Source organism: Myotis yumanensis, unplaced genomic scaffold (assembly GCF_028538775.1).
Source record: "Myotis yumanensis isolate MYYU_CA2020_CCGP unplaced genomic scaffold, mMyoYum1.0.hap1 SCAF_8, whole genome shotgun sequence".
Lineage (NCBI taxonomy): Eukaryota > Metazoa > Chordata > Mammalia > Chiroptera > Vespertilionidae > Myotis > Myotis yumanensis.
In genome coordinates, this window is record NW_027223759.1 from 41,426,052 (window position 1) to 41,453,845 (window position 27,794).

The window sequence follows — 27,794 nt, forward strand, 5'->3', positions numbered from 1 at the left end:
TTATAAGCCACACTTGCCCAGTGGGAAAAAAAAGTATATATATTTTTTACTCCAAAAAGCATACTAATTTTTTATTGATTTCAGTTGGGTTAACTGCATGATTGAAAGAAGGTCTGTGAGTAAAATGCTATCAAACAGCATTGCATGCTACAGAGAAATTATTTGTGAAAGGAAGAATAAATGAATGTGGCAAACTGCATGCTATCTAATTTTAAGGAATTGCCACAGCCATCCTGGCCTTCAGCAACTTCGATCCTGATCAGGCAGCAGCCATCAACACTGTGGCAAGACCCTCCACTAGCGATAAGATTACGACTCTCTGAAGGCTCAGATTATGGTTAGTATTTTTTAGCAATAAAGTATTTTTAAATTAAGGTCTGTGCATTTTAAAAATCATAATGCGATTTCACACTTAATAGACTATAGTATAGTGTAAACATAACTTTTAAAAAATCTTTTTTTAATTGGATTTATTGGGGTGACATTGGTTAATAAAATTATATTGGTTTCAGGAGTACAAGTCTATCATACGTCATCTGTACATTGTATTGTGTGTTCACCACCCCAAGTCAAGGCACCATTTATCCCCTTTACCTTCTCCTACCTTCCCCCACCTCCCTTAAACATAATTTTACTAGTATATGCACTGGGAAACCAGAAAATTTGTGTGACTCATTTTATTTCAATACTCACTTTATTGCAGTGGTCTGGAACTGAACCTGTGATATCTCTAAGGATAAGCCACTTGGTTTTTCAATAATATATCAAACCTACTTCTTAAAGACAAACCGAGGGATAAGGCCTTCTTCTTTACCTCAGACTTCCATTCTTAAGTAAACTCTTAGTATTCTATATCTACAGAGGTCATCTGATGTATACCTCTATTTCAAATAGAATTCTTAAGCTAGATCCCACCAGAGCTTTTGGGTTGGTTTAGTGACTGTGTTAATCCTGCATTCCTAATTAGCTGCTGCTGACATGGAAGCATTGGGGGAGGGGGGAGCGGGGAGCGAGGGTGGCTTGTCCACCATTTCTAGATGTTATCACGCATTGAGTAGAGATTCAATCAAGGAGACTATCTGGCAACATGCTTTGAGCACCCAGAGTTAGGGAGATCCCTGACTTTCCTCCTGTTGGTTTCTTTGAAATGTAGATCCAATAGAAGAGATAGTAGGTAGCTATGGTTTAACTTCTGAAGATGAACATTTCTCCATGTTTACCTAACATACAATTTCCTTTTCATTTTTTACATGTAATAGGAACGAAATGATTTTTTTTCTCATTGTCCTGAATCTTAGAGTTGTTTATGATCTAAAAGAAACTTCAGATAATTTTTTAAAATCCTCTTATTTTCCTGGGGAAGAGACAGGCACCTAAAGCAGTGATTTAACTTGCTCAGTGTCACCCAGTTGGCTGGGGAAGGCCAACCACAGATGCTCAGCTTTCTCATTACATTGCATCTTTCTTTTGGGAAGGAGTAGTCATGAGTTGATGGATCAAGTACAAAATAGGGAGCAGAGTATTGTGATTTGTGGGCATTAATGGAATTAAATTTTCCTATTTGTGAATCGAAGAGAAAAAATCCTGTAAGGTGCTTAGAGTGTTTGAGTCAGAAACAAGTTCTTTTCTTTTAAAAATTAGCAGTTGTCATTAAGTGATTTGGAAAAAAGCACCACTGGCCAATCATTTGAAAGAAATTCATGTGGTTAACAGTGAAATCTAGTACTGGGATGGACTAGAACGAGGGATGGAGTTCAATGTCTTTTTCAACATCTGGAATTATCTGTTTGATGAGAAGTTTACTTTAAAAAAGTCCTTCAGGGAGTAGGGGAGTCAGGACTGCTCCGACACCCACAGCTGAGTGCTCTCAGGGTGCCCCCTCACCCCTTGAAATAGGTGTTGCCAGAAGCCTACGCTTTGCCTGGAATCCATCCCTTCTTCCCTTTCTTTTTCATGATGCTGAAGCCAAGGATAAAAAGATAAAGGATTGCATAGCTGGCACATGAACGCTTCCCCACTGCGTGCGCTTTTGTGGGGAGGAAGTAGCAGCCACCAACTGCTGTTTTATTAATAATGAGGCATTCACATAAATTCCATGCAAAATTGATTTTTGACTGTTATATAAGAATCAAATACCAGGCTTTAAAAAGTAATTGAGAAATCTATTTGTAATTTACTTTGCCTATAAGAACCTGCTGTCCTGCCATAAACAATTTTACAGTATTTTCCTCCCTGTTAAACAGCTATTTTTACACATCTGTTTGGCCTCTCTTGGTTGACATGCATTCAGGAGGTGTAATGAATACAGGTTTGAAACAACATGTGGCCACAATTTCTTTTAGTTTCATCTTCAAGGGGATCTCTTGCAAGTTGTGATATCATTTTCATCACAGTACAGGCGAAGTATGTTAATGGCTAATTATCTGACACACGGTGTTGACGGATGAATCATAAATATGCTTTGTGGCAATAGGCAAGCATGATGAAATAGCCAAGCACTGCCAAAAAAAAAAAAAAAAAAAGAAATCGCAAAAAAAAAAATGACAAACCAAAACAATCTGTTTCTTACTTGTCTTTAAATGCCTGTATTGGCTATGGTCCAATGACAGTCTCCTGTAATGAAGATTTTCTCTGGAAACCTATTTAATACCCAGTAGTTTTGTATATATTAAAGTCAGCCCAAAGTGTTTAAGGTGTAATTTATTTACTCCTAATTTTTCTTGAGATAGAGATTAGAGGGACAAAAAAGAAAAAGAAAAAAAGAGAGAAAACGGTAGCATCAAAAAGTCAATCTTTTACATATTTTATGTAACTTGCAGATGGGAATACACTTTTGTTCTTACAATAGAATATTTTTTCTTTTTAAGAAATTCTGAAGCCTTTGTAATTAAAACAATATTTCACCCCAGTTTTGTTGAGGTACACTTTACATCGGATAAAATTCTACATGTACATATTAATGAATTTTGGTAATTGTACACAGTTGTGTAACCATTTCTATGATCAAGATAGGACATGCCCATCAACCTAAAAAGTTCCCGTGGGCCCTTTTACAGTCAATCCACTCCCCCAACTGCTGGCCCCAAGGCAACCACTGATTTGCTTTGTCACTACAGTTTTGCCTTTTCTAGAATTTTATATAAATGGAGTGCTGGTATGTAGTCCTTAGTTTCTTTTCATTTAGCATAATAGTTTTGGGATTCACCCATATTATTGAGTATCTGTATTAGTATTTTGTTTCCTTTAGTGCTGAGTTGTATCCCATGGCATGGATATACCACAATCTGTTTATCCACTGGGGTTGTTTGCAGTTTTTGACTATTGTGAATAATGCTGCTGTAAATATGTAGACGTTTTTGTGTAGACATGCATGTTTATTTCCCTTGGGTAAATATCTGGGAGTGAGACTACTGGGTTATACAGTATATATGTGTTTAATCTTACATAAAACTGTACTATTTTATACTTTCAGCAGGCGATGGATAAGACTTCCTGTTGCCTCAGCTCCTCACCAATACTTGGTATTGCCAAGGGTGTGGTAAATAGCTCACGTGGATTTAATTGGCATTTCTTGCGTAATTTGTGAGGTTAAGCAGCTTTTCATGTGCTTATTGACATTTGTATGCCTTCCTTTGTAAAATGTCTGTTGAAATCTTTTACCCATTTCTATTCAGTTGTTTCCTTCTTACTGACTTTTAAAAATTCCTTATATATTCTGGATACAAGCCTCTTATTATATGTTTTGCATATATATTATCACAGTATTTCGCTGTGATATTAAAATCAATATTTTGAATTAGTGAAGATGTGGAAAAATAGTAGAAGCACAAATGTATACAATCTTTTGTATACAGATTTATTGAGATAAAATTATAATGTGTGAGATATAATGTATACATTTAAGGTCCACAGCATAATGACTTATATATTGTGAAACCATGCCTTTTTTCTTTTTAACTCTTACTTAAGAATAAAACGTTTAATTTTGAAGAGGTCAATTTAATAAATATTTCCCTTCATGATTTGTGCTTTTGTCACAATTGGATGTCACAAACTTTTAAAAAATATTTTTATTCATAAATTCAATATTATTAGTTTTTGTGTTTAAACCTATGATCTCTTTTGAGTTAATTTTTGTATGTATTGTAAATAAGGACAAAGGTTAAGTTTTTCCCCCTGCAGAGATCCAGTTGTTCCAGCACCATTTTGCTGATTTTCTCATTTAATTATCTTGGAATCTTTGTAGAAAATCAATTGACCATATAAGTTTGGTTCTATTTCTGGACTCTATTCTGTTCCATTAATCTGCAAGCCTAGCTTTACTGTCTTGATTATGATGGCTTTCTTGTAAGTCTTGGAGTCAGGCAGGTAGTGCCTCCAACCTTATTATTCTTTTTCAAAATTGTTTGGGATGGTATAGGTCCTCTGCATTTCCATACACATTTTAGCTTTTGTTGTCAGTTTCTTCAAAAAAGACTGCTAGAATTTTAATTAGCACTGCATTGAATTTATAAATCAATTTAGGAAAAAATATTAAATATACTTCAAACTATTATTAAAATCATAATAAACACATAGCTACACTAAATTGTGATGTGGCCATTTTTAGCGCACTGGAGAAAATTAACATGTCAATTTGTGCAACCAGGTTAACAAGTCTTTTTGCAGACAGAATAGAATACAATTTTTACTGTCATCTGTTTGATCAAGGTATGACTGAGATCACAAACCACTATAAAAAAATGTTAAAACCACTATTAGAAGGCATTTGCATCTACTGAGTCATGATTTTTAAACATTCTATGCAATCTAAATAAATACAGCATGAAATAAGAGGCAGAAGCTAGAATGCCTATTGCTGCTGTGTTTATCAAGATAGCTTCATTATTTTAGTAATTGACTTTTTAGTAAGTATATTATTAGTATATTTAGAATTGAATGTTCACAAATTGGAATTATAAAAACTTCTTCAAAATGTTTTATATATTTCAACTGCAGGTAAGATTTCAGTTGAAATTCTAATAGAGAGTTAGAATAGAGGTACTGCATTTTAATAGAAAATAGATTAGGAACAACAGAGACCTGAGTTTAAATGGCAGTTCTTTTCCTAAGTAACCTGGGCACATATTTCTGAGTCTAGTTTGCCCATCTGTAAAATGGCAATACTAATGCTTACCTCACAGGTGTTTTGCAACTAAATATATACAAAACACTTGGCAGGTACATATCTGATATATGTGAAGTAATGATGTTAGTAAAAGTGGGGGCACAATGTAGGTACTTAGTCATTTTCATATTGTTAAAACATTTCCATAGACTTTTAAACTTAAAAATAAAGCTTAATTGAAAACCTTTATATATAATTCTTTGCATAAATGATTATTAGGGTAAATTCTTAGCATAGGAATGCATATGTGAGAAAGTTATGGGTATCAAGGTTTTTGGTATATGGACTCAACTTGCTTTCTAAAAAGATTGTATACATTTGTGCTTCTACTATTTTTCCACATCTTCACTAATTCAAAATATTGTCTTTAATAAAGAAATGTGCTCATTTTAAGCCCAAATTATGGCTTTGATTTTCTAGAAATAATTTACCTGATGTGGAGAGATGGGACACTTTAAAAATGCTTGTTAACAACTGTGTATCTCTGTCTTTTTCCATTTTATGTCCTTTAACCATTTATCTACAGAGGTATTCTAATCAGGATTCTTGGTTGCAAATGATGGGAACAGACTCTACTTAAGTAGAAAAGAATTGTTTGCTAAGGGTGTTCTGTACGTCACAAAACTGAGGTGACAACTGAGAACCAGATGTGAGTAGAAGCCAAGGCACACAAGTCATAGCTGACATTAGACCACAGGAACAGTGACAACACCATAGCTTCCACCGTAACTGCTGGATAGAGGTTTGCACCATGACTGGCTTGACAATGACTCCTCAAGCTTCTGATTTTCAACACAGCATCTGTGAATAACCTTTAGGTTTCTATGACTTTTACCCTCAAAGAGGGGAAGCTCAGGTGGGAGCTTATGATTGCCTATTTGAGGTCACCTGGCCTCGCGCTGTGAGCCAGTGAGCACGGACGGCAGCTGTGTCCATCAGGGGATTTCCTCCAGAGGGGTGAGGTGTTGCACGTGGGCACCTAACTGACAGAAATCCACTACATGGGGATTTATCCGACTATTAGCTCCTTATAAACAAAATATATTGACATATTGTCTGTCACATTTCAAAAAAATGTATTTTACTAGCTTGTTTGCTTTTACATCTTATTTATATTCTTTATTAAATAGATAAGTTTAATTTTCATTTAGTAAAATCCATTGACTTTTCACTTTTTTGATATTTTCCATTTTTGATTTTACTATTTTGATACATTTATGTCTGGAAAGTCTCTCCCAATTCCTACATCAGATATTCATCTACTTTCAAAGGTTTTTATAATTTAATTTTTAAAAATATATTGTTATATTGATTTCAGAGAGGAAAGGAGAGATAGAAACATCAATGATGAGGGAGAATTATTGATCGGCTGCCTCCCGCACACCCCACACTAGGGATTGAGCCCATAACCTGGGCTCAATTCCCTGACTGGGCATCACATGGCAACCTCCTGGTTCATAGGTCAACACTCAACCACTGAGCCATGCCAGCCGGGCTGATTTAATATTTTGAGTTTTACTTTTACATCTTTAAACTGCTTGCATGTGTTTGTACATGTGTGTAGTATGTGCATGTGCGTGTCCCCTTCTCTGTCCTGCATGGTTATCCGACTGCATTGACTATATGATCCTCTCCTCATGGATTGTGCTGGGACTCTTATGACATACTACTAATTTTCCGACCAGTTCTTTTTTGAGTAGTTGCCCTGACTCTTTTTATGAAGAAAGCTTCTGCTGAGGAGTTGGATGTAGAGGAAAGAACATTCCAGCTTAAAAAATAATACCTATATAGTACAAATGTTGTCTGATTTAATGAGACAGTGGGGAGGATATAATAGGCCTTTCTAACTTTGGACAGGTGGGCTTCCTCTAGGTCTGGTGGCAAGCACAGGTGGGCTACTAATTGCCTTCAAAATCCAGATTCATTGACCTTGTAGTTAGTTGTAAGGAGTTGACTGTCAATCTTAATATTTGGTGGCAATATAACTGTTTCTCTCTCTCTCTCTCTCTCTCTCTCTCTCTCTCTCTCTCTCTCTCTCTCTCTGAGTGTGTGTGTGTTTTAGTGGAAAAGGCTATATTAGGGTTATTAGCCAGATGCCATTTTAAACTGGAACTCCTTGGGGCCTTTTTATTTTAAAAATTAATTACCAGGTTACTTTTATCTACCAACTCATGTGGCAAATGTAAGACATAAAAGAGTGAAGAGCTAGAGGTGCCCAGTGGAATGAAGAGAGAAGACAGATTTGGGAGTTGTACTTTGTCCCTTACCTCTCCACCTCTACTCTCCCACTGTCCCACACCAAGCAATGATTTCTCTTTGTTCTCACTCCTTGCTTCCTCTTTCTCCCAAGCCTGGATTTAAAACATCGTGTAGCCCCTTTCTCTTGTCTACTTAATACTGGCATCATGTTCATTGCTTTGCTGTCACCCTGACAACTCAAGTTTTACTCATCAAGATCCCGGTAGGCCATGATGAACAGGTACTCTATCCTGGCAGAAATTATGTAACCTGGGGTGGACTTAGCTTTTCCTCCCACCCTTTATGGAGTGTGTCAGTTCACATCTCAATTAGGAGGCGGTTACAGGTGACAGGGGAATGGCTGTGTTGCTCCCTGACCCCACTTGGCTGCACGAGTACAGCGTGTTTCATGGGCAGAGGATTTAGAAGTGGGCATCCTGCCTATCACACAGGTGCGCCGGCTGCTGCTGCTGTGGGGTCCACCCTGGTGGCCTGGCCCACGACCTCACTTTGTGAGAAGCTCAAAGTAGAGGCTGAGGACTGGTTTCCACGTGTTGCATTGCCGGTCAGGATGGGAAACATAGCAACACAAATTTCACATGTTTTTGTTTTATTGGTTAAACTGAAAAATTGCTGTAACTATATAAATTAAGCAAATATGTTAAATGACCATTAAAATAACAAAAATCCAAATCTTAGAAGTGGAGTCACCAGTTACCATTAAAATTCACTTTATATCTTAATGCTGAGGGTCTAGGGTATTGTCATATTTCAAATATGGTAAGGGTTAAATGTACAGGGGACTTTAGATAAATCCCATATTTAATCTCTCTTCTGTTACACTTCCATATTTTCATTGCTGTTGCTAGGATGAATACCAGTCTCTGTGAATATGGAGTAGTTCCAAGAAATATCATAAAGGTTGTATGCTTCAACCATACTTTACCTTCTTATTGGTTGTTTTGTTATAAGAAAACAACCAATTTTTTGTCAGGTGAAAATGCATTTGTACATTTCCTGTTTTCACCAGATCAGAATATTAAATAATTTTTACAGATTTTTTTTGTCTTTCATTGTCTTTAAAGAAGGGGTAAGTACACTAGATTCTAAGTATTTTAAACATGGGTTACTACTTGAATAATATATTTTATTTTTTTTAAAGAATACCATTTATGGAAACATTGTAAACTTTCCCAGCACAGTAGCAAATACATTAATCTTCACAGATACTAAGATAAATTGTCTAAATAATACCAAATTGTTTCATTTATTTTTGTATGCCCCAGTACCTTGAACATAGACATGCTAAACATTTTTTTTGTGAATGAATGACTATTTGGTATGTTATATGCTGTTTTAACTTATATGGCCTCTGGCATGTAATACTTGATAACATGAGATTAAAAAAGTAAGGTTATCAAAAAAAAAAGAAAAGAAAAAGTAAGATGATCATAATTATGATTTGCAGGTACAGGAGTAAGACTAGACTATAAGAAGTAAGGAAATCACATTTTGCAATGTAATCTATGACACACTTAGCTTTTTTATGAAAGCATGGCCTTGCCTAGGTATGGGCAGGGACCATCCTGTATGGCCAATCATGCTAGCATAATTGATCAATTAACTATTTAAAACTACATTTTACATAAACCAATGAGTTGGCTGGGTGACATTTTACATTTTTAGTTTGGTTGATCTGGTGTTATAGAAATATCCCTTTAAAATAAACACTGGGAAGCCTGGAAAATGACAGCAGGAGGCCAGGTTGCTGTGATTTCCTGAACATACGCTAGTTGTTGAAAATCCAGAGGATCCAGAGTACCCCGCTTTCCTCCTCCAAGCCCGTAAGATGCATGAATGCTGCCCTGTCAGCCCCAAAGGGGAGAAAACAAGCTTTTTGGGTGATAAAATACAGACAGCATAATTCTCAAGTCAAATAACATTTGCTGAATACCAATAGGTGATGTCTTTGTATAGTACGTTCGGTATTATTTATTTGACCTTCACAGCAACAGAAAGTTGGCAGGGACTGTTGCTTTTCTGATTTTTATGAGTGAAAAATTTGAGGCCCAAAGAATATAATTGCCTTCCTTAAAGTCACAAAGCTGCACATCGGTAGAGGTGAAAAACCAGATTTTAGTTTTCTCATTTCTAATACTATATTCTTTCCTTTGCCCTGCTATCATATTAATAATACTAATAATCTGGCATAACTTATATCTTACAAGCAAATTTCCTCCTCAGCACAGGTCTGTGGAGTAGATACTATCATTGTTCCCATTCTACAGATGAAGCAGCTAAGGCATAGGGTCCACTGTGGCAACGTGCCCAGAGTATTGTGGGGACCCTCCAGGATGAATGACCCAAAACTTGATCTCAAGGAATTTATAATCAAATCAGGGCAATAGATCCTGTATATTGTCAAGGACAATACTAATAGCTTTGAGGAATACTTTGATAGCAGAATACTTTGCTAACTGAGGAGCACATTCGGAAGGTCCAGTACTTGGAGGAAGCAGCAAACCAGCGCAGGTATACTTTTCATTAGTGATGCAGTTTTGCTCATGTGAATCTTCTCCCAAACTCTTTTGGAGTGGATGCTTCTGGCAGTCAATAAAGCCCTTTCGTAGGTCCTGTCTTTTTGTGAGGGATTGCAGACACCCTGGTTAGTCAACATGACTCTGGTCTCCTCGTGTAGCTCCAAAAGCTCCTTGGCGGTCATCGTTGCTCTGTGGCTCAGGGGACGATGTCTCCGCACTCTCCAATCTCTGAGATCCTGCTTTTCGTTTTCTGACCAAATTTACCCTTGTTTTGCAAACGTGTTGCCAACTGGAAAGGGAGAGGTATCAGAGAATACAAAGTTAGAGGTTCCCCTTGCTAGGCTCAGACGAAGCCCTTAAAGGGTGCAAACCTCCAGGTGAGCAGTGTTTTCACATCTTGGACTAAAGTTCTATTGGCAAACATGAACCCCCGGCTCCTCCTTTCCGCAGTAGAACAAGCCTAAAACATTTAGATTTGGAAGGGGCTGGGGATCTAACCCACATTGTACTTATTTTATGTATGGGGGTGGGAAAGCCCGAGACCACAGAGAAATCCAGTAATAGATGCCACGTTACCTAGTCAGGGTATGTCAGTACTCAGAGGAAAACTCCATTATCTGACTCTTAGTGTTCATGATGAAGAGTGTCTCTTCAGTCATTGCTAGGATATTTAAATTTCTAAGCATAGAGCATTGTAAATATTAATTTTTCTAAGTAAGGGCTGGGCCTGGAGACCCCCTGACCTGGCCGGTGGTGGTGGTGGGAACACAGGGAGCGCATGTGTGATTACTCATCACACCCCACATACCACTCTACCCTTAGTGAACCTTCCATCCATGTTTGCTGAGACCTTCATGTAAATGACTTTATGGAACATGCGCATTTGACTCTATGGAATATGTCCATTGACCACTTTGAGCTTAGTTCCTCTAGCCTTCTTTCCCATGGAAGAAACATAAAGTTACTGATCTCAGTTGTTTGCCTTGTTCTACCAGGTTCCAGCCAGTGACAAAAACTTGATTGTCTTAAGGATGTCACATAGAGGAACAAAGCAAGAGTGCCATTTTATTAATATCAGATATAAATATTTTTATGAACCTTATATGTCTGGATTCATTAGCCGTTTAATGAATTCGATGCACAGATGTTCAGGAAATTAGGAGCAACGGACTTTATTGGAAATTATAGTGAGCTTGGTGCCATCCAAGTTATCAAAAACATGCTGTTCCTACAATCTGCCAAGAAACCAGGTATAGTATGGTCTCTGTGTTACATATAAGCTCACTATTAACACTCAATAAATGTTAATTGTATAATATAAAAAATATTGAGCATGACTCTTCCCAGTGGAGATCAGGTGTGGGCATAAAGGGATGCCCTTGATTTTCAGAATATATCTTTCCTTTGAATTTACATTATATTCACCTGATGGAAAGTAAAAGAGTTGAGAAAGAGCAAATTGGTGCCTTGGCCTGAGTTATTAATTTTGAATCATAAGAACTGAATTTGGCTTACATAATTTTTCATCAAAACAACTATATTCAGTGTCTCGATTTGCTCTGCCAATCACCTTGTGCTTCATAGGCAGTGTGAGTGAAGCATTCAGTAGTTGAAGAGAAAGGGCAGTATCAGGCCAGACTGGGTGTTGAAGTTGACCATGTAGTGATTTCACACCTAGCCTAGAGGCAGACACCATTTTCAAGGGTATTTGTTCTGCTTTATTGCTAATTTTGTCATATTATACCCTTTGGAGGCAACAGCATGGAGCAGGAAGAGGGCAAAATAATTCTATTATATGTACTTAAAAATGTTATTCCTTGGCAGTGATATGTTGGTAAATGCTTAGAAACTGGTGTTCTCTCTATTTCTGTAAGAAAAAAAGGCCCTGATTTGTAGTGTTTGCCTATTTCCATGGTGTAAATGCTCCCACTGTGGCCAATTCCAAGCCATCCGCTCATAGACTTCCTTAGAATGTAATAATCAGCTCTTGCAAGCTGATACCAGTAGCTCCAGCAAACAATAATATGCAGTTGTCCTTAGTATACAATAATCATGGCAATAGATGTGGGTAGTGAGAACAGAAGCTCTGGAGTGAATAATACCCAAGATTAAATTCTAGTTCTGCTTCTTACTAGCCCTGTCATCTCTAGCCAGCTATTTAACCTCTTTGATCCTCTGTCTCCTTAGTGCAAAATGGAAATAATATTTCTCATAAGGTTGATAGTTGTATAATGGAAATAACAAATATGAAGTGTTCATCAAGGTTCTTGGCATGTAAGTGCTCAAAAATGCTAATTGTTATTAATATTTTTATATCTTAAGATTAAATATGCCAGCCCCAAAATCTTATGTGGAAATAGTATGATGATCAGAGAATGTGGAGTATCATAGATATCAATTAGGCCTGGCATGTGTGGTATGGGAAATTTATATCTTAATATTCACCAGCTATTTAGTATAATAGGCACGAGCACATTGATGAGAAAGTGCCTCACAAATAATCTTAAAAAGGAAAACATATGTGCTTGATTTCTGAGAAATACAAAGAAGAATCCACATCATATTGTTTTAAAGATGCTGCCTTCAGTGTGAATGATGTTTAGGGTATGTTCTTTCTTGGAGAGTTGTTAGCAGCTTTTATCATTAAAACCCAGTCTTTTGAAATAGGTGGGCATGAACAATAGTGGCAGGTGCACCACTGTCTGAATGTCCTGCTTCTCACAGGCTTGACAGGCCCAAGTTTCCTTACTCAGCTCAGGGCAATGCTGAGCATCTGGTAGGGGCCACTGTGCACACCCCTCCCGCCATGGTGCACATCTCCTCCCCTTCAAGCACAGAGCAGCTTGACAAATGGAAGTTCCGAGAACACAGGCCTTCTTTCCCAAGGGAAGCAGGGAAATCTTATATCTCTCTTTCTCAGCCATTTAAAAGGATAATCAGTTTAGCTTTTGTACTCTTTGAATCGGTTCATCGTGTTGAAATTATTTAAATGATTGTTGATGAGGAACACAAATGTGTAACACTTTGTAAAACAGGAATTCTTGGTAAGGGAAAGAAATTTTGAGCATCGCCATTAAGCATACCTTAATCTTGCCACACTGTTAAGCATCCCAAATAATTCTTTGGCTTTCCCTTCCACTATTATCTGGAAAAGCTTGTCTGCTGTCACCAAATGCTCACATAAACTGCTCAGGGCTCTGTATTTTCCCATTGCTGTTTACTATTATATCAGTAATTATATTTGATTCAGATTCAGCAAGCTCTTTCTTTTCGTAGCGTGAAAACATTCTGGCAACTGTTAGCTCCATGAGTGGGGATCATGAACAATCACTCACACAAAGAAATTGCAAATTAGAGCTTATATTCCTTATATCTTCACATGGCTGACTGAAGGGAGACAACTCCACAAACAATGCATTTTAAAGCACATTTGCAGGGTGAATATATTACAAATATGGCTAGGAAGTGGGCTGCTGTAAATCTTCAAAAGTGACTGATTTAAACCCAAACTTAATGTATTTTGGAGGCCAGCAATAATTTGACTTGCTGAGTGGATGGAATTTATGGGTATAATGCAGTGCAAATAAAAACATCCTCTTTCAGTCATAAAGGTGTATGCTGTGTCCATGCTGGGAAATATAGCTTCCCTTACCCCTGACTTCTGGTGAGAACTCGGGGGAATAGCTAAGTCAGACTAAATGCCTTTTTTTGTGGCCTTATGGAAATACCAAGTTTTATTTTTGTGTGTAAGAGGGTTTATGGTGCCATCCTTGGATCTGAGTGTTTGAGAACCAAATAAGTGAGAAAAACCCAGACATGCACTGCTGAGCTGTGTGTTGTTTTCTGCATGAAGTGACCAGACTAGAGTGAAGGGAAGGTAGAGGATAGGGCAAGGGTTTTGGATATAGGGTGTTCACATCTACTCCTCAAAGGATGACCTAAGGGTAAGACTGAGGTTTGTATGAAGCCCACTGTCAAAGGACTTCTGACTTTGGCATTTCCTATTTCTGACCTGTATGTTTCTGCATGTAATTCATGGTACATGTGGCCAAAAGTCCATGAGGTCCTGAATTTGAGGTTAGAATATAGGAAGTGATGAATTTCTGTGGATGAATTGTCATAAAGTGAAATAAAGCCTGCAGGTACCCTCTTCTGCATCCTCAATATTTGAGAGAAGCCCTTGCTCTACCCTCGATCTCAGCCTGGTCTTCACCCTGCCCACCCAGCCCAGTGATTTCAGGAGAAGGAACAAGATCAGGTATGAGGAGGTTGATCATGGGCACTAGAGTAGGTCATCTTTCCTGCCTCAGCCTCTCTCCATTCACAGAGGACCTGTAAGTTGCAGGAGGAGGCTGTACCCTCAGAGTCAGTTGACTGATGATGTGATGAAATGCAATATTGTCAGAGCCTAGCGAGATTCATGCAACATCAAAAATTCATGGTTTACATGCCTGTAAGGAAGGCAGAAAACATTACAATAATATATTCTCAAGGATTTTGTATTTCCTGAGATACTTGCAGCATAAATTGCAGCTTTTGAAGAAGGCATATTCCTGGCTCCAATCCAATAACTTTATCTGTTTCCTGAGAAAAATCATGATGATCTTTCAAGTCAACATTTGTTTCAGAAGTCTGGAACAAGTAGATGTTTGGATATACATGACCACCCTCCTCTACTCACTTCAAAGTTTAAGATTAGTCATGTTGGCCTTCCTAATGGGGACAATTAGAGGGTGGAAAGAGATGTTGGGGAAAGATGTAGGAAAACTGTGAAATCATGACATAGGGAGTAGCCAGAAAATATTAGGTGCCTATTGCAAAGTTCAAAGAGTTAGTCCAAATTTCCACTGAAATGTCTTTGCTTAAAGAACTTTTCTGTTGGATGCATATTATTCCTTTAGTTAATTAGTGAATCACCCAGAATTTATTGCACCTCCTTATTGTTTAAATTCATTGTGGATTTCCAGGGTGCATCTCAGCACTAGTTTTCCCAAAGGAGAGTAGCAGCTTTTACTGTGTATGTGAGGTACTGGAGAGATGGGGGGATGGAGCTGATTTCAGATGGTTCTGCCTCTGCCAATAGTCGTAGTTGTGACTTTGTCCCAACTGTCAGGCTTGGGGAGTGCATGACCTCAGATGTGTATCTTTGGGTCTGTGGCCTGTATATTTGAATCCTAAGCTGGTCTTCTGTCCAGAAGACTGAGCATAAGAATGGAAACCCATATTGCAACAAATTCAAATGCTGTGACATGTAGTTAAAATCTCTTGCTCTAGGGCACTAATAATTCTTTTCCCATCCTCTCCCATATTCCTATCTCCTGTTTCCCTAAGCCTCAGCTAATCCAAACCAGCAGGGTTCTTGGCCTTCAGAGGTCCTTTAAGCCTTGTGTAGGATGAGATTAGAGTTTTGGGGCATCTTTAAGGTGGCCCAGATTTGGGTAATATATGGGCTAGGGTGCTGAAAGACCTGGGAGAAGACACAGTCACTACCCATCTTGGTGGGGCCTTCCTGCTTTCTGGATTGACCCTAAAAATTGGAATTTTCGAATGACTTCTCTCAAGATCTGGGGAGGAATATGCCCTATTTAAAAGTTCAGTAGCTGATTTTTTGCCAGCTAAAACTTAACTTCCCAAAGTTGATGGGTAGCATCCATTTGCCTTCTCTCTGGTGCTGGCATTTTATTAGGATGCTATGGGAGTGCTTGTAGGCTGCCTTATATGGTACTTGGGAGGGAGCTGTGGGGAAAACAAGAACTGTGGTGATTAGACGACCTTGGTCCCCATCCTGTTTTAATGTTACACTAACTAATGTAACCACTTGATTTTCTCACATGTAAACTGGAAATGATGGTAATACTTCCTCTTCTAACCCAACCTCATTGAGGTAGGCTCCTGGCAGTAACTTTTGGCACTCTAATAACTAAATCAGTCTGGATAGGTTCCAAGATTAAACCCCCTTATTCCAAATCTCCCTGTGTGAGAATAATCTTATGGACACTATTTACATAGATCTATCTAGTTTGTTTCCTTTCTCTGTAAAATAGTAAGAGTTCTCATTTATCCAGTACCAGCTGTGTGTCCTCATGTGATTCATAACTAATCATCGCAAAGATTCTTCAGGTTGAGGATCATTAAATTGAGTTTACAAGCTCAGGGGGCGAAGTACCCAGCTGCTCTGGGAGTGGCACTAAGGCTGGTGCCCACCAGAAAGGTCAGACTCTGAGACCCCTGGATTTTGCGTGGCAATACCTGGATTCCACTTATTTACCAAGCGCTTCCTCTCTGTATTAGTCTGTTAAAGAAAGTTCTGCATGAAATATCTTCTAAGAAATCAGAAAACCCAAAAAACCACCAAGTTGTTCTGAGATTTAGGCAGACTAGGAAAAAAAAATGCTTTTAATAAAATGTCCTTTCAAATTTAAATAGTAGGCAGTTTACAAGACACTTTCACATATAGTATCTCATTGAATCTTCAAAACCCATTGGAAGGGAGGGATTCATATTTAAAATGTGTTTAATAGATGAGAAGACTTTGAAAGGCTACTGGCTTCAACTTTCCAGAGGTCAGGTAACCAGTAGGAGGCAGAGGTGGGCTTGTGCCTGGTGTTCCAGTGTCCATTTATGGCATCACACAGCTCATAGTCACTGAGATAGGGGGTGGGGAAAGAACAGAGATCAGGAGAGTGATGGCAGCAAAGGATGGAATAGGAGTTTTCCACTGTCTTCCTCCCATAGAACACTGATTTTGATCATTACCCACAGGTGACAGTGCCTTTGTGGAGGTCTGGGAGTCTAGTGGAGAGGTTCCAGCATGCCACTGAGGAAAAAATCCTGAGATTAGATACATTGAAGAGGGTAAGAGGAACAGTTTCATTTTACTCACAAATTTAAGTATTATTATAAAGCTTTTTTTTTTTTTTGCCTAAAAATTGTGGTTATAAATCTTTTGGTTGGAAAGGAGGTAAAAATGTAATGAAATTTGTCGGTTTGGTCCAATGATGAGAGCAGATCCTGGGACATAATTATTTGAGGTGGATATGGTTTGGGGAATGAGGTCAGTGAAGGTCAGTTTCTGGTGGCACCTAAAAAAACTCTCTTCCCTACTTAACCACCTTGAACTTTGTAACTCCCAAGCTGCTTTGACTCAGGATTCTTCCAGATTACAAACTTGTAAGTTTATAAGTAAAATGCAAGCCAGTTTCTTTTTTGAAAAAGCAAAGGAGCATAAGGAGCAAGTGAGCTTTAATGTTATTCCTCTGTGACCTCTGGTATGACCTCTGCACTCTACAGAGTCATCTGTTGGAACAATGGAGATTTATGGTGGAATATAGTTGAGTTCTTCTCTTGCTTTGACTCTAGATTTGGATCAAGCAACATGCATTCAATGTAGGGCCTTTTGATGGCCCCAGTAGATGTACAACAGGGCTGTGTCCTAGCCCCTTTCTATTTAATATGCCTTTTAACAACTTAATGCCACCTTTGCATTAGCTAGGTCCAGGATTATTTTATATTCTCCTCTTCCTTCTCTCTCTCCTCCTCGAACTCCTCTTCTACATTTCATTCCTTCTCCTTCTCCTTTTCCTTTAATACAAATGGTCTAGTTTGGATACGTTATGAGTGGCACAAGCCAAAAAAGTTTGAGATCTATAGATTAACACCTAGATAAAAGCTCTTCCATGCTATCTACCTATAGAGCTAAAAATTATACACACACACACTCACACACACTCACTTACACACTTAGATATAGATATAGCTATAAATATAGACATAGATGAAAGGATTTAAGAGTAAGCCAACTCACCTACCTATGCAGGTGTAAATCATTGCACTTGAATGATATTCAAGGTAAAGTAGGAAGGCACATAATTTCAAGTTAGGTATTGTATGAGTGGTTTACTAATAGTTTTTTTTTTGCTTTTTAATGGCTCCTCAATACCTACATGGTGACATAAAGCAGTATTTCAGGAAAGTCATTGTTTGTTTCTCCTGCAGAATTCTGTTTATTAAATTGCACTTTGGTGTGTGGTCATGGACTTTCTTTGAAAAGGATTATAGTTCTGGCCCCAACGAAACACGGTGGTGTGTTTATGGGCCTTGTGTTGAGGAAGCTGTTGTTTACCACATCATCAAGGTCTGATTTCTGAGAACCTGAGGAGAATTCTCTCCAGCCTTACTACCAGGAGTCCTTGTTCTTCTTTGGCATATCTGCTTTTTGTTTTAATCTTCCAGACATAGAATTGTGGCTGATTATATTTCTTTTTTAAAAAAATACTGGCTGCTAGGAAGCTAAAAATCAAACTTATGGTTTACCTACTCATGAACTCCATGAGAATCTTCTGGAATATATTTTATTTACTAAATGTACTCTTGGATTTAGTCTATTTTCCTATTTTTAGTTTCCATTTGGCATAATTTGTTTTCTTTTGTATTTTTGTAAGGTGCTTTAATCTTTTTTTTTTATGGTAAGGGGGGAGGAAAAATAATTTTCTTTCTACCTATCTAAGTTCTTTTGGCTGTTCTAATAATCAAATTAACCTGAGACAAATTAAAGAAGAAAGTAACCAAATTTATTACATATGTACCTGCAGGGGTTATGTAAGAATATGTGACCTGAGGACAAATCAGGCTGTTAAGGCTTATGCCATCTTGAGCTAAGGAGATAAGTGGGGGTTTTAGTTTGGGGCTTCAAAGGGGAGGAAGGCAATTTACATGGAGATGGAAAAGCAAATGTTTGGTAAATACATGTTTGCTGGACCATCTTTAGCAATGGGACCCAGAGAGGACCTTGATCAAATGGGCCTTGCTAGGTTCCTCCCTGTCCATCACTCTTAGTTCAGATTGAACTACAGTTATCTGTGATGCTAGCTCCCTTCCTGTAGCAGGTCCTCTACCTAAATTCTTTTAGGCAGTTAGAGGGAAGGTCAGAGGTTCTTCCTGAGTCTTTTGTTTCTTAACAGTAACCAGCTTAAAGTAATCACTATCCTGTAAAGGCATATTTTGGAGTGATAAACCCTGCTCTCCCTCAATAGCACAGCAGAGTATAAATATATAAACAAGTGTAGATGGTGGTAACTATACAGTAAAAGAGACAAGGGGAGAACATCAGGTATGCGATCAGAGACTGTCTCTTTCCCAACACCCTCTTCCACAGGGCAAAGGACTCTTACTTCCTGCTACTGGGAGCCAGCCTTACCCACCACTGCGTCCCCAGGTTCAGAACAGTACCTTGCATTCAGTGGGTGCTCAATAAACACTTGCTTTATAAACGAGAAAAGTTTACCTTCGCCCTAACTGGTCTGGCTCAGCGAATAGAGCGTCGGCCTGCGGACTCAAGGGTCCCAGGTTCAATTCCGGTCAAGGGCATGTACCTTGGTTTCGGGCACATCCCCGGTGGGGAGTGTGCAGGAGGCAGCTGAATCGATGTTTCTCTCTCATCAATGTTTCTAACTCTCTATCCCTCTCCCTTCCTCTCTGTAAAAATCAATAAAATATATTTAAAAAAAAAAGTTTACCTTCAATCACAGAAAATGGTTATCACCAAGATAACTAACTCAACGTTTTAGCTGATTTTAAAAAAAGTGTGATGAGATACAGACTGGTTTAAATAGTATTTCAGTCTTTACTTGAACTGCTTTTTAAAACTGATTTTTATTTTTAAGCAATGCAGATAGGATTTGAAAAGTCAATAGTTAAGCTAGGAGAATATTATTTTTTCTTATATAAGGAGAAGCTTCTTTCAAGCAGGTGGATGAATCTGTTATTACCTGACAAGAATCATTCCCTAAGCCATAATTTTTCAATTATGGTAATAAAAAGTTAGTGCTCCTATCTGTGTATTGAAACAAATTTCATTCATCGACACCTACCCTTTTATTGGCATGTAGCCATGTTATTCAAGTGCTTCTGAAGTTTTATAACTTCAGCTGCAAAAATTAATTATCACCATCTGTGCTATGGTCAGTGTCACTGCAATAAGCTGTCTGCCTCAAATTCTGTTTTGGAATGAGGAGGGGTAGAAATAAATAATCTTGTAGAATTGGTTGACTGAGGTTCTTGACAAATCAATCTAAGAGCAGAGATAATTGGCACGTATTTTCATTCAGATAAGTGACAAATGTGATTTTTTTCCAACATAACATTTTTCATGGCTATATTTGTAAGGAGAATATTTATTTTATGCAAGACACCAAAGAGGCCCCATTACCTTGTTTCCTCATCTGTAACAGGAAAGGCTTGGATGAGACTATCATGAAGGTAATTTCCAAAGAAGATTGAATAAAACATCCACAGGTCATGGAAATAAGACACAGAACAGGAATATTCTGCATGACATTGCTTTCATTTCCACTATTCCTTCAACTAAGGTTAGAGAATCCATTCTTCAACAGAGATGGGAGATTGAGCCCTAACTATTTTATATGGAAATGAGACCTATGTTACTGTTTACTTTTGTATCTTCGGTTATTTGGAGACAACCATCTCATCAGTGGGGCCAATATGATCATTAATGGAAAACAGTGTTGTGCACCAGTAGATCTTTACTCCTTGATCAATAGTTATTTACTTCTGAGGGGTCACAGCTTGGTTAATATAGCTGAATAATTTTATTGATAGATACCATAACAATGAAAAATAAAGTTTAAAATAGAAGACGAATGAATATAGCCCTTTCTTCAGGCATGAATATTATTATTTGAAAACTGTAATAGCTGCTGGAAAGTTGGAAGGGCAGACAACAAAAGCATTGAATAATTGTCCTAGGACTATAATCAGACTTCCATTATTGACCTCTGTTAATATTCTACTGTAACTGTCTGCTAAATTGGTTCCTTGGGGCTTGAAATATACAGTGATGTTATGAGTTCCTATCGTAAATTGCCACACAGTAAAGTAGCGAGTCTCTGAAATAGTGTTGGCCCTAGTTTGATCAATACTCAATTCAAAGCAGTGCAATAGGCAACTGTTTCCATAGAAACATTGATGTCACAGAGGTTGAACAGCGGCTGTTACAACAAATCATTTCCTTTGAGCAGTTGTAATTGACTATGTGTACAGTTTGCTGTCACTTGAGACCATTTACATCAAGCAAGTAACAGAACCGCATTAGTTATTCCAGGAGTAAGAGAGTTAGCTCTTCCTTTTGTGACCTTACAAATACCTAAGAGGATATTGCCATAGCAACCAGCAATATAACAGGATGAACATTAAGGTAGCTAGCGATCTTAATGCAGGAGTATCCTTTTGGAAGCTGAAAGGTAGTTTTAATAAAGTTTACCTAGTTGTTACATTAACACAAATCCTTTGTACCCACAGTAATGACTTGGTTCCTCTCTCCCACACATCACCAATAACACAGACATTACAATTCCATTTGCACTTCATTTCCTGTTCCTTACCTTTGATTCCCCCCCCCCCCCCCCCCTCGGCATCTGGCTGCTAAGGCTGCACACATGCACATTTGGCATAATCCTGTTTATGGAACACAGAGTTTGGCCCTGGAGAAGCCCTGAAGTCTGAAGGTCTTCAGTGTTGAAAAATGAGATTAGGGGAGAAAAGAATCTTTAGCAAAGAGTTAAATTTTTACTCTGACTAAATCATCTCTAGATTTTAAGGACACAAAAGAAAACAGAAACTAATGCAAGCTTAGCTTACTTTTGTTGTGTTCCCTCAGGCTAAAAGCACCACCAAATTTGAGTTCCCTATTCTAGAATTCTTTCTATTATCCCACTACCTTACCACAGTTTTCCTGGGGTGGCTGTGCCCAAGGGCACTTTAAAAAATAGTTTTATTGATTTCAGAGAGGAAGGGAGAGGGAGAGAGAGATAGAAACATCAATGATGAGAGAGAATCATTGATCAGCTGCCTCCTGCATGTCTCCTACTGGGGATTTAGCCCGCAACCTGGGCATGTGCCCTTGACTGGAATTGAACCTGGGAACCTTCAGTCCTCAGGCTGACGCTCTATCCACTGAGCAAAACCAGCCAGGGCCCAAGGGCACCTTGGAATATTCCTTAACCTATCAGGGAAATTAAAAGGTTGTACGTTCTTTAGTAGGTAAACAGGCAGAAATGGTGTCATTGTGTTACCAAACTCCATGACAAATCAAAGAGCATATGCTAATGTATTTCTAGAATTTATGAGAATTAAGTATGCCCAGACATAATATCTAGTTTTTAAAACTCTTGCTGGCATCTCATCTGAGCTTTACATGACAGGTGAATTGATCAAGTAAAAGGAGCTGTAATGGCATTAACATTGTGTTCATTACCATTTGCAATGGTGTTAGGGTTAGAGGGATTTACGAGGTGTGTCAGGGTCTAAACAAGCATTTGCAGCCACAACCTAGAAATCAGGCTTTATGTGTGAGAGGCAGGCATTGCCCGTCTCAGCCATAACTGCAGGTATGATTAGCAACACTGTCATCTCTAGAAAAGAAAAATATATATGGGCATCGATGCAGAGAAGCAACAAAAACCATCATAGGAGGTGTTTACTTGCAAAGGATTTTCCAATACAGACTCACAATGATCAGCGTATAGATTTTTGACCGGTCTGCCCTATTCCTTCCGGTGAATCCTCAAAGGTAATAAAATTGAATCCTAGCCTGCCACTGACTGTTATTCACCTTGAACTAGAGAGCAACTATTTATAAGATTGTTTAGAGACACAAATCCAGTAAATTACTCTGTTTGGCATTAAAAGAATGTTTGACTTGAAGCACAGATATAGCTATAAATCTTATAGGAATAATTTATAAGACAATAAACATCGTGAGCGGTAATCTTCTGGTTACAATGGATAAAGAAAGCCAGTTTGAAAGAAAAAAGTGTTCCCCAGCCCGAGGTCAGTGAACTTTTCCAGGGCCCTGCATACAGGAAATGTAGTAATGGCACCTGGGTGTCCTGAGAGAGAAGGGAAACAGCTGCCCTTTGCACGTATGCCCTTTCCTGGAGCAATTCCTTTTTCATAGCTGGCCATCTTTCCTTTGACAACATGGCGTGGCCAGTGGAAAAGGAGAATGAGTCAGCTGTTCCTGGGTACCCAGAGGGATCTGTCAGTCAACAGTCAGTCAACAGACTGACACAACGGTGTCAGAACAGCTGCCTGGTGTATGTGTGTGTGTCTGAGAGAGAGGGAAAGAGAGAGGGAGAGAGAGACTATGAGAGACACTATGCATTCTAGCTGAATATGATAATTCCTAATCATATATAAAATTTTTGGTCAGTCTTGATATATATATAGTTTCATTGATTAACATATACCTGATATTATATTAGAGTAACACATCTTAGTTTTATTACTAAAAAAACTATTATTAGTCCAGAGAGTCTATGGTAGAAAAATAATATAGTAAATAACAAAGAAAGGAAATTAGGAAAAATGAGTTAACATTTTGATTTTTCTATTTACTGGTTTAATATCTGTGTTTCATTTGCTTTATGTGAAAATGAGTGGTACCTTCTCCTACCTTCTTCAGATGAAACCCTAATGTTAAATTTGTGCAATGAAATTGTCAAGTCATATAGGCATTTTAATAGGACCCTTTCACCCAAGACAGAAACTAAAAAAAATGTAGTAAGTTGGTTATTTTTGAGCTGAGGGGAATAAAAGAAAACATCCCAAGCTCATTGCTTCTTTTTTTTTTATTTTGTATCTTAATAATTTAAAAAGTTACATAAAGGAATGGAATATTTCAAAAAGTATTTAATCAAATCAGGTGAGGCTAGTTTCTTGGTAAAGGATTTAAGCTTTGATTTCTGAAACTCATAGGAATACCAAGCCTCTCTATAATATTGCCCAAATAAATATGCTTGAAACTATCTATAAGGGTTGTTGATAAGATTAAGTGGAATAAAGCTTTTAAAAGTATAATATTTCTGTTAAGTATAGCACATGAGCATAAGTAAGTATTTAGGATCTTTTATTTCAGGATTATTATCTCAAACATTAGTTTTTATTGTATGGGAAAAGGTATGGGAGGTCAGTTGAATCTGTACAGATCCTATATTTTTTTGTTGACTAAATCTCTAAAATGTTGTGGGGGTTTATTTGACAATTTTTTTCTCCCTGTTTTAGAAGTGGGGGACAGGTGGATAAAATCTGGTTAACTAAAGATTCCAGGTAGCTGGATTTCTGCTGGTGTATATGTTGATATTATTATCACCAAGTATAGTAGAACTCCTCAGAGACAGTGGGAAGTACCTAAATGGTGCCTAGTTTGGTGGTGTTGAGAGGGGAATGACATCGATGAATAGTCTTTTAAGTATCTTCTATATAGTACTGACTCGTTTTTTCTGTGTGTGGCAACTCCAATATCAGTGATTCCTTGGGCCTAGTCTTAGCCAATTAGTCTCTGGCCTCTTATTGCCGTTGGTTTCTGCCTCCCTCCCTGGCACATTCTGACCGCCGGTGTCAGCCAGTGCACGTGCTGCCACCCTGCGCCTGCCAGTGCCTCTCCGTTCCTGGCTTCACTGCCCATCACCATTCTCTGCCTTCCGCATCTGTTCTGCCTCTGGCACTGTAACCCATCCCCTATTCTTAAAACCTTTCTCCCCACCTTGACTTTCCTGGTATTTCTTTTGGTTCTCCCCCTTTCTCTCTGTTTCCTTCTCTCCCTCCACCTTTCCTTAAACCTTGAGTTTCCCAGGAATTAGTCTTTGGCCTTATACCCACTCCAACTCTTACTCCAAAGACGCACATTTTTTCCATAGCTTCCATTCCCAATGAATGACTCCCAGTGCCATATCCCATTCTGTCAGTCTCCCTGCGTGTGGCATTCTGAGACATTTGAATAAAGTCAGCAAAGGAGGCAATCCCAGGTGGGAGGCCACTGTGAGAGATTTTGTCAGAACTTTTGGAGTTTATACTTGGAGTAGGTTAGGTGTCTGTGTAGGAGAGAGAATTTGAGGGGAGCAGTAGACCCTACAGGGGATGGCTGGGCCCTGCAGCAGCTTCATTTTCCAATTGTTAGTGTAGTACTGGTACTAGTATTACTACAACTATGAGAATGCTAGTAATGTTTACAGAAACATAAATGCCTTTTAAATTATTTATAGGGAATCCATTTAAAAAGATGCACTCAACTACTTTCTATGATTAAATAAATACCTGGAGAATGTGAGGGGCTGATAGCCAGGCAGTGCAGAAGGTGGCGCCAGGGCAGGAGGCAGGAGGTGAAGAAGCAACCTTTCCCACATCCTGACACCTGGACATAATGTTGTCACCCTCCCATTTGAATGTCTGTGTCCTTCTCCAGTCCCGCAGCCTGGCTTTGGTTTTCAAATGCCTCATGCAGACAGCTGACGTCAAGGCCCCCTTCCCGTGACATCACCGGGTCTCCAGTCACACACCACTGCTTCCTGCAGGAAGACTAGTGATTCTTTCAGCAGGACAGTGTTTCCTGGGTTCTGCTGACAATGCACAGTCTCCGTTATGCTATTTGCAAACCTGTCTGAAAGAGACCAGGAAGAGGACCTCACATCTCCTCTACTCATAGCTCCTCCAGCCCAGATGAGGGCTGTGTCAAACTCAGGAGAGAAAATACGATTGGCCAAACTTGGGCCTGTGTCCTCCCCTTTTTTTTGAAAGGAGATGTTATAATATAAACATTGCTGCTGAGGGCTCACCGGAAGGGTGAGATAGGCAGCTCCTAGACAAGGATGGTCAGTGGGGTCAGAGCAGATATTTCAAAGACCTTTTCTACATTAAGCAAGTGACAAATATAAATAGTATTTCTATGTTCTTCACTTAATAGCACTGCTGCCCAGTGTTATCAATTGGGTATGTTTTATTGTATCCAGCAGTAGTAATGGATAATGTTGTTTAAGATATTTTTGTTTTTGTTAATCCTCACCTGAGGATATTTTTCCATTTATTTTTAGAGAGAGTGGAAGAGAAAGGGAGAGACAGAGAGAAATATCTATGTGAGAGAGACACATCGATTGGTTGCCTACTGCACGAGCCCGACCAGGGCCCAGGCCGGGGAGGAGCCTAAAACCGAGGTACGTCCCCTTGACCAGAATGGAACCTGGGACCCTTTGGTCCGCAAGCCGATGTTCTATCCGCTGAGCCAAACTGGTTAGGGCTGTTTAATATATTTCTAAGGGAGCAGACACACAAGTCTAATGCTAAAACTATCTGCGTGGCTTTGAGCAAGTCACCTGAATTCATCATTAGTCTGATGCCAATGGCTCCTGAGCAAGGACCTGAGTTCAACACCGGTTGAGGTCACTCACATTGGGGCCAGTAGAGCCCATCTGTAACCATGTAAAGGGCAAGGAACATGACTCCGATAGAGGTTGCATTCTGAATTTGCTTAAGGCTCATGAGCATCACCTCCATTTAATAGAGGCTATTCTGGGGCTTTTCTGGGGGTTGTAGGGGGTATACTTTGTGGACTTTTAGATATACTTGCTTCTATTATATCACAATAAATTTATAATACAGGTTTTCATATGATGATTACTTGTTTGGGATGGAAAGCAAGATTTTACAGACCAAGATTTTTAATACTCAGTTCTGTTTTGTGTGTGGATGTTTTTGAAGCATAGCTTATAATCATGACCATATAATAATATATCACATATGAAACTAACTGAACTTGAAGAACGACCTGACACTTTGATTTAGGTATAAAAGATTTTACAGCTTGGCCATAAGAGTGAGATGTTCTTTACTTCCTCGAGACTTGTGTGCAGTGTCTCTTTGGATAATGGCCAGGCAATCTTCCTGGGCAAAATGAACCTTCTCAGGCCTTATGTCATCTTTGTGATCCTGCCATAAAAAAATAGAAAAAAAAAACAACACATGGCAATGGAAACGTGTCATTTCAGCTAAAAGAAATTTTGGGTTTGGATACTCAATATAACGAAAATAAAGACAGTATGGGAAGGGGTGGAGGAGGGAGTGTAGACCCTGATTTTGTTTGAGGTTTGCTGAGCCAGTTTGAATCTAGTTTTGTTATTTCTAATTGGGGGGATGGCTTTGAGGTGACTTCTTTCTTTAAGATTTCAATTGCTGGATTTGCAATTGAACATGGTTGGTTGTGATAGAAATCTAATATTGTACAGAAGGTTGGGAGCTAATCTGCGCTGTTGGTGCCAGAACAATACTTATAGATATTTACGAATGATTAATGTGTGACAAGCACTATTCTAATATTTTGCATGTATTGATTCATTTAACCCTCAAAACAACCTTATATGGTAGGGATTGTTTTATCCCCATCTTACCAATTAGGAAACTACAGGGAGGTTAAGTCAATTGCTTCAAGTTGCACTGGTGGTCAGTGTTGGGGCCAGGATTCAAATCCCAACAGTCTCACTTTAGTGCTGAAATGCTTCACCACCATGCTCAACTTCCAGGGGCCATTTGGGCTCTGAGAAAGTTGTTTAATCTTTGTGTCTAATTCCTTTGTCTTTAAAGGGCTATAACAGTACTTCCTGTCTCTCCAGCTCAGAGAAGTGTTCTGAGATTAATAGCAGTGTGTGTCCATTTCAGCCTCTGTGGGTCATTCCCTTATACACCAAGCTCCCTTTGAAGTCAATAAAAGCCCTATGTGTGTGTGTGTGAAGGGAAGCAGGGCCCTTGGCGGGTGAGGGGATGTGTAAATATTGCGAGAAAATATATAAATCACTTTTATTTTCTTGGAAAATGATCTATATAAACATCAAATAACGTGAAGTGCTTTGTATTGTGTGTTTGCAGGTAACATTCTCCCATGTGAGACATTCTCATTTTGAAGTCAGAATCCATAGAAAGTACCTTTAGGGAATAATTTTATGTTTTTAGTGTTTGCTTCTCCCATAAACTTCTCAGGGGCAGAACCTAGGTCTGATTCATCTTTA